Source organism: Prionailurus bengalensis, chromosome B2, assembly GCF_016509475.1.
Source record: "Prionailurus bengalensis isolate Pbe53 chromosome B2, Fcat_Pben_1.1_paternal_pri, whole genome shotgun sequence".
NCBI classification, from domain to species: Eukaryota; Metazoa; Chordata; class Mammalia; order Carnivora; family Felidae; genus Prionailurus; species Prionailurus bengalensis.
The window spans coordinates 101259291-101265290 of NC_057349.1; positions in this window are offsets into that span (position 1 = coordinate 101259291).

The window sequence follows — 6000 nt, forward strand, 5'->3', positions numbered from 1 at the left end:
TCTCTAGTACTTACTTATGAAATTTTCAATGATCTAGATTTTCCCTTATATGATTCTTTAAATATTTTATTTATTTCTTCCCTGGATATTGCTTCCATTATTTCTGCAACTGAAAAAGCATTCTTTATTTTATGAAGCCCTCACTTGGGACCACTGATGCCTATCCATGCAAGTCGTAGAGCCCCATCTGATAGAGCACCAATCCACTGATCTGCTCCTGCTATCAACAGCTGCCTCTATATAGCCATGCCTCTTTCTGAAGGACCTCGGAGCACCTCTGAGGTTAGAAGCTAGGGAGTTTATTTATAACTCCTTTATTTAATTGGTCTGCTTAGTTTTGCAGATTGCAGATACTGAGATCTAAACCTTAGTGAGCAGTGATGGGTGAAGTCATCAAAGTCTCTTAATTTTCTCCCTGAGTGAACTTGGTTCTCGAAAGTTTAGAGTTATTAATGGTCATTCTGTAAACTACTAAACTGTACTTAATCAGCATAAAATACCTTTATGGGATAGGGTAGACATACTGTTCCATTTCAGGGAGTAGGTTTTCCACTAGCTGACAGCTGAGTGCTGGTGAAATCAGAGATAAGGTGGAAAATCACCAAAGAATGTTTTTCCAATCCTACAGGGCAAGATCCTTCCACCCTCATCGTCCGACCCCCTGTCTAATCCTTGGTAGTCCTTAAGCTTTCTAGAACTGGGGTAAAAGCCCTGGGAAAAAGGATGAGAATCTTGAAGTAACTGACATCGTTTCTACCACTCAATGGAACAGGCACTAAAAACTAAAATTAAGTTTAAATGAAGACAAGGGCAATGTTAAACAACCACTCAGAACAGGTGTTGGCTGAAAAATCCCAGAGGCTGCCTGCTGTGCCTGATACAATTTTTAAAGTTCTGGAACACTCAGGGGGCTGGGGGTTTGTGGAGTACGGCAGTTGCAATGGAGAGGAATGCTCTGAATGCATAAGGAAGCATTTCAGTATGTAACATCTGTTCTGCCAGTGCTGATGCATACCAGCTCAATATCAGGTCTGGTTAAAAAAGTAAATAAGCAAAGTTCAATTTCTTGCTCACATAAGTTTGTGAGTTGATTGGTATGTGCTGCATGTAAATTCAATGAAAATTCTTTGCCCACAGACTTTGGCTCTCCACGTTTTTCCTCCAGTGCTGACACGTGTTTAACTCCCCACCATCACTGACATTTATTTTATTCTTCAAGCAACAAAAACAACAGCACGCACGCGCGCGCACACACACACACACACATGCAGAAATGACTTCAGAACTCTTCAGATTTCTTTTTGTCTTGATATAATTAAATATTTAAATCATGGAACACATTATTTTTATCTCAAGGAAACAAAATCGTTTGTTAAAAGATGTGGTTACAGGTAATACTGATAGGCTTATGATATGAGATGATTGTTTTAAAAGAGATCAAATAATGATGATTAAGTAAGATAGTTTATTTTATTATTGTATGCATGGGATAGGGTGTTTCTACTCTGCAAAGTAGCCAAGGGATCCAAGTCTTTTCTATCTTGTTTCTCTGTCTTCTCCTAAGACATTGCCCTTGTGTACATGCTTGTAGACAGCTCTGTACCATCATGCCCACATTATAGCTGTCCAGTCAGTAACAGCAGGAGGAGAGGCATGTTAGTCCGTTCAGGCTGTTGTAATAAAACACTACAGATGAAATAGCTTATAAACAGCAGACATTTATTGCTCACAGTTCTGAAGGCTGGAAGTTCCAGATCAGGGTGCCAACATGATTGGACGAGGGTCTTCTGGGTCGCAGACTTCATGTCATATTCTTAAATGAAGGAAGGGGCTAGGGTTCTGGCACTAATCCCGTTCACCTTCCTAATCACCTCCCCAAAGCGCTATGTTCTAAAACCATCACATTGGACTTTAGGATTCAACATGTGATTTGGGATGGAGGGGAAACACACATTCAGACCATAGAAGGAGGTTAGGCAATAAGTTTAAAGGGCAAGACCCAGAAGTTGTACATTGCTTTTGCTCTACCCAATTGGCTAGAACTCAGTTGCATGGCTGTATCCAGCTATAGGAGAAGCCAGGGAAAATGTTGCCTTTCCCGGACAGGTGTGTATCTAGGTATAAAACTCAAAGGGATCTAGATACTGGGGACAGTTACTGATTTCTTCCACATTTATGAAAACAAATTTATGGTCCTAGCCCATTGCTACTATAAAGGTATGTTATATAATATATTATATCTTCACCAGGTAGTTAGTTTTTAAGTAGCTGACTTTTCAGGGTGTCTTCATGAATATTACTCTGTTCATTCTGATCCTTTGTATTTATATGGTCTTTCTTAAATATACTACTGAGCCATGGTCACATAGTTCCCAAAAATCTCCAAAATTCAGTCAAACTACAAAAAGCCATTATTTTTTTGTTCTCTCAGAGATAGTATTGTATGTTTTTCTATTTATATTACAGTTTCTTCACATATATCTTTGTGTGGCTTTAATGAGTTATTATTAATTTCCTTCTCTTTTTCTATCTCAGATTCCACTCCTTCTTATACTTCCTTTACTTCAGTTTGCATTTACACCTCTATTTCCTGTTTATCTGCATATATATGTATAAATATATATATAAATATATTAAAATATACATATATATAAATATATTAAAATCCAAGTTAACATACAATGTAATACTGATTTCAAGAATAGAATTTAGTGATTCGTAACTTACATATAACACCCAGTGCTCATCACAGGTTCCCTCTTTAATATCCCTTTCCCATTTAGCCCATCCCCCCACCCAACACCCCACCGGCAACCTTCAGTTTGTTCTTTGTATTTAAGAGTCTCTTATGGTTTGTCTCCCTCTCTGTTTTTATCTTATTTTTGTTTCCTTTCCTGTATGTTCATCTGTAAATTCCACATGAGTGAAATCATATGATTTTTGTCTTTCTGTGACTGACTTATTTTGCTTAGCCTAATGCACTCTAGTTCTATCCACATTGTTGCAGATGGGAAGACTTCATTCTTTTTGATTGCCAAGTAATACTCCATTTTGTGTGTGTGTGTGTGTGTGTGTGTGTGTGTGTGTGTATACACCACGTTTTCTTTTCTTTTTTTTTTTTTTCCAACGTTTATTTATTTTTGGGACAGAGAGAGACAGAGCACGAACGGGGGAGGGGCAGAGAGAGAGGGAGACACAGAATTGGAAACAGGCTCCAGGCTCTGAGCCATCAGCCCAGAGCCTGACGCGGAGCTCGAACTCACGGACCGCGAGATCGTGACCTGGCTGAAGTCGGACGCTTAACCGACTGCGCCACCCAGGCGCCCCTCACCACGTTTTCTTTATCCATTCATTAGTCAATGGACATTTGAGTTTTTTCCCATACTTTGGCTATTGTCACTAATTCTGCTATAAACATTGGGGTGCTTGTACCCCTTTGAACAGCATTTGTGTGGCCTTTGGATAAATATCTGGTAGTGTAATTGCTAGGTTGTAGGATAATTCTATTTTTAAGTTTTTGAGGAATTTCCATACTGTTTTCCAGAGTGGCTTCACCAGTTTGCATTTCCACCAACAGTGCAAAAGTGTTCCTCTTTCTCCACATCCTCACCAACATCTGCTGTTGCCTGAGTTGTTAATGTTACCCGCTTTGACAGGTGTGAGATATTATTTCATTGTGGTTTTGATTTGTAGTTCCCTGATGATGAGTGATGTGGAGCATTTTTTCATGTGTCTGTTAGCCATCTGGATGTCTTCTTTGGAGAAGTGTCTATTCATGTCTTTTGCCCATTTCTTCACTGGATTGTTTGTCTTTTGGGTGTGGGTTTGACAAGTTCTTTGTAGATTTTGGATACTAACCCTTTATCTGATACGTAATTTGCAAATATCTTCCCCATTCTGTTGGTTGCCTTTTAGTTTTTTTTTTTTTTTTTTTTTTTTAAATTTTTTTTTCAACGTTTATTTATTTTGGGGACAGAGAGAGACAGAGCATGAACGGGGGAGGAGCAGAGAGAGAGGGACACACAGAATCGGAAACAGGCTCCAGGCTCTGAGCCATCAGCCCAGAGCCTGACGCGGGGCTCGAACTCACGGAGCGCGAGATCGTGACCTGGCTGAAGTCGGACGCTTAACCGACTGCGCCACCCAGGTGCCCCGGTTGCCTTTTAGTTTTGTTGATTGTTTCCTTCTCTTGAAAGAGCTTTTTATCTTGATGAGGTCCCAATACCTCATTTTTGCTTTTGTTTCCCTTGTCTCTGGAGATGTGTCTAGTAAGAAGTTGCTATGGCCAGGAGAGGTTGTTGCCTGTTTTCTCCTCTAGGATTTTTTTACAGAAAGTTTTTTTTTTAATGTTTAAATGTTTATTAATTTTTGAGAGAGAGAGACAGAGAGAGATGGAGCACAAGTGGGGGAGGGGCAGAGAGAAAGGGAGCCACAGAATCCAAAGTAGGCTCCAGACTCTGAGCTGTCAGCTCACAGCCTGACATGGGGCTCACACTCATGAACCATGAGATCATGACCTGAGCTGAAGTCAGACGCTTACCCAGCTGAGCCACCCAGGTACCCCATCTCCTTTAGGATTTTAATGGTTTCTTGTATTACATTTAAGTCTTTCATCCATTTTGAGTTTATTTTTGTGTATGGTGTAAGAAAGTGGTCCAGGTTCATTCTTCTGCAAGTCGCTGTCCAGTTTTGCCAACACAACTTGCTGAAGAGACTGTCTTTATTCCATTGGATATTCTTTCCTGCTTTGTCAAAGATTAGTTGGTCATACACTTGTGGATCCACTTCTGGATTCTCTATTCTGTTCCATTGATCTGAGTGTCTGTTTTTGTGCCAGCACCATACTGTCTTGATGATTACAGCTTTGTAATACAGCTCAAATTACATCAGAATTCTGATGTCTCCAGTTTTTGTTTTCTTTTTCAGAATGGTTTTGGCTATTGGGGTCTTTTCTGGTTCCATACAAATTTTAGGATTGTTTGTTCTAGCTCTGTGAAGAATGCTGGTGCTATTTTGATAGGCATTGAATACGTAGTTTGCTTTGGGTAGTATTGACATTTTAATAATATTTGTTCTTCCAATCCGTGAGCAGGGAATGTTTTTCCATTTTTTTTGTGTGTCTTCTTTAATTTCTTTCATAAACTTGCTAAGATTTCAGTGTATAGATTTTTCACCTCTTTGGTTAGGTTTATTTCTAGGTATTTTATCAGTTTTGGTGCAATTATAAATGAGATTGATTCCTTGATTTCTCTTTCTGCTGCTTTATTATTGGTGTAGAGAAATGCAACTAGTTTTTTTTTTTCATTGATTTTATATCCTGTGACTTTGCTGAATTCATGTATCAGTTCTAGCAGTTTTTTGGTGGAGTCTTTTGGGTTTTCTACATCATGTTGTCTGTGAAGGAGGGGTGCTTTATCGTGGATCAGTGAGAGCATGAAGTTCCTGTTTATTACACTGATCTTTCTAGGAATCCTCAGTAGTGACTTGGTGTTTTCCTCCTTATCTTACTTGCCTAATATATTATCCCATTCCTTTCTTTTCTCTTTGAGGCTCTCAGGTGGGAACTTTAGGGTTTAAAGAGTAAACCTTTTTTCTTAGTCTCAGTAGGGACACTATTTTTCTTCTCCATTGTTTTCAACAGAATCTGCCTCCCCTTATCTACTTCACTTCCTAATTTCTTTTAATCTTTTTCTTTCTGAAAAGACTTTGAATTCATTGTCCTTATTTATTAGACATCCTCCTGACATTCTGCTGCTTCCTGTCGTGTGTTGGTTCCTTTTGAGTTCTTGCAGTTATATGAGACAGTATTGTGTTCCTGATAAGTCTGTGGGGCTTCAGTATAAAAATAATACCATCTTGAACAACTCTAGCTTTACCTGGGATTGGGGTATTAGTCAAGGTTGAGAGGGATTTTGGAAAAAGGCTCTTTTTGTTCAATTGCATTTAGTCCATCTCTGAGACATATATTTCCCAGTGTGTGTTGTCATTTATTTAAACCAT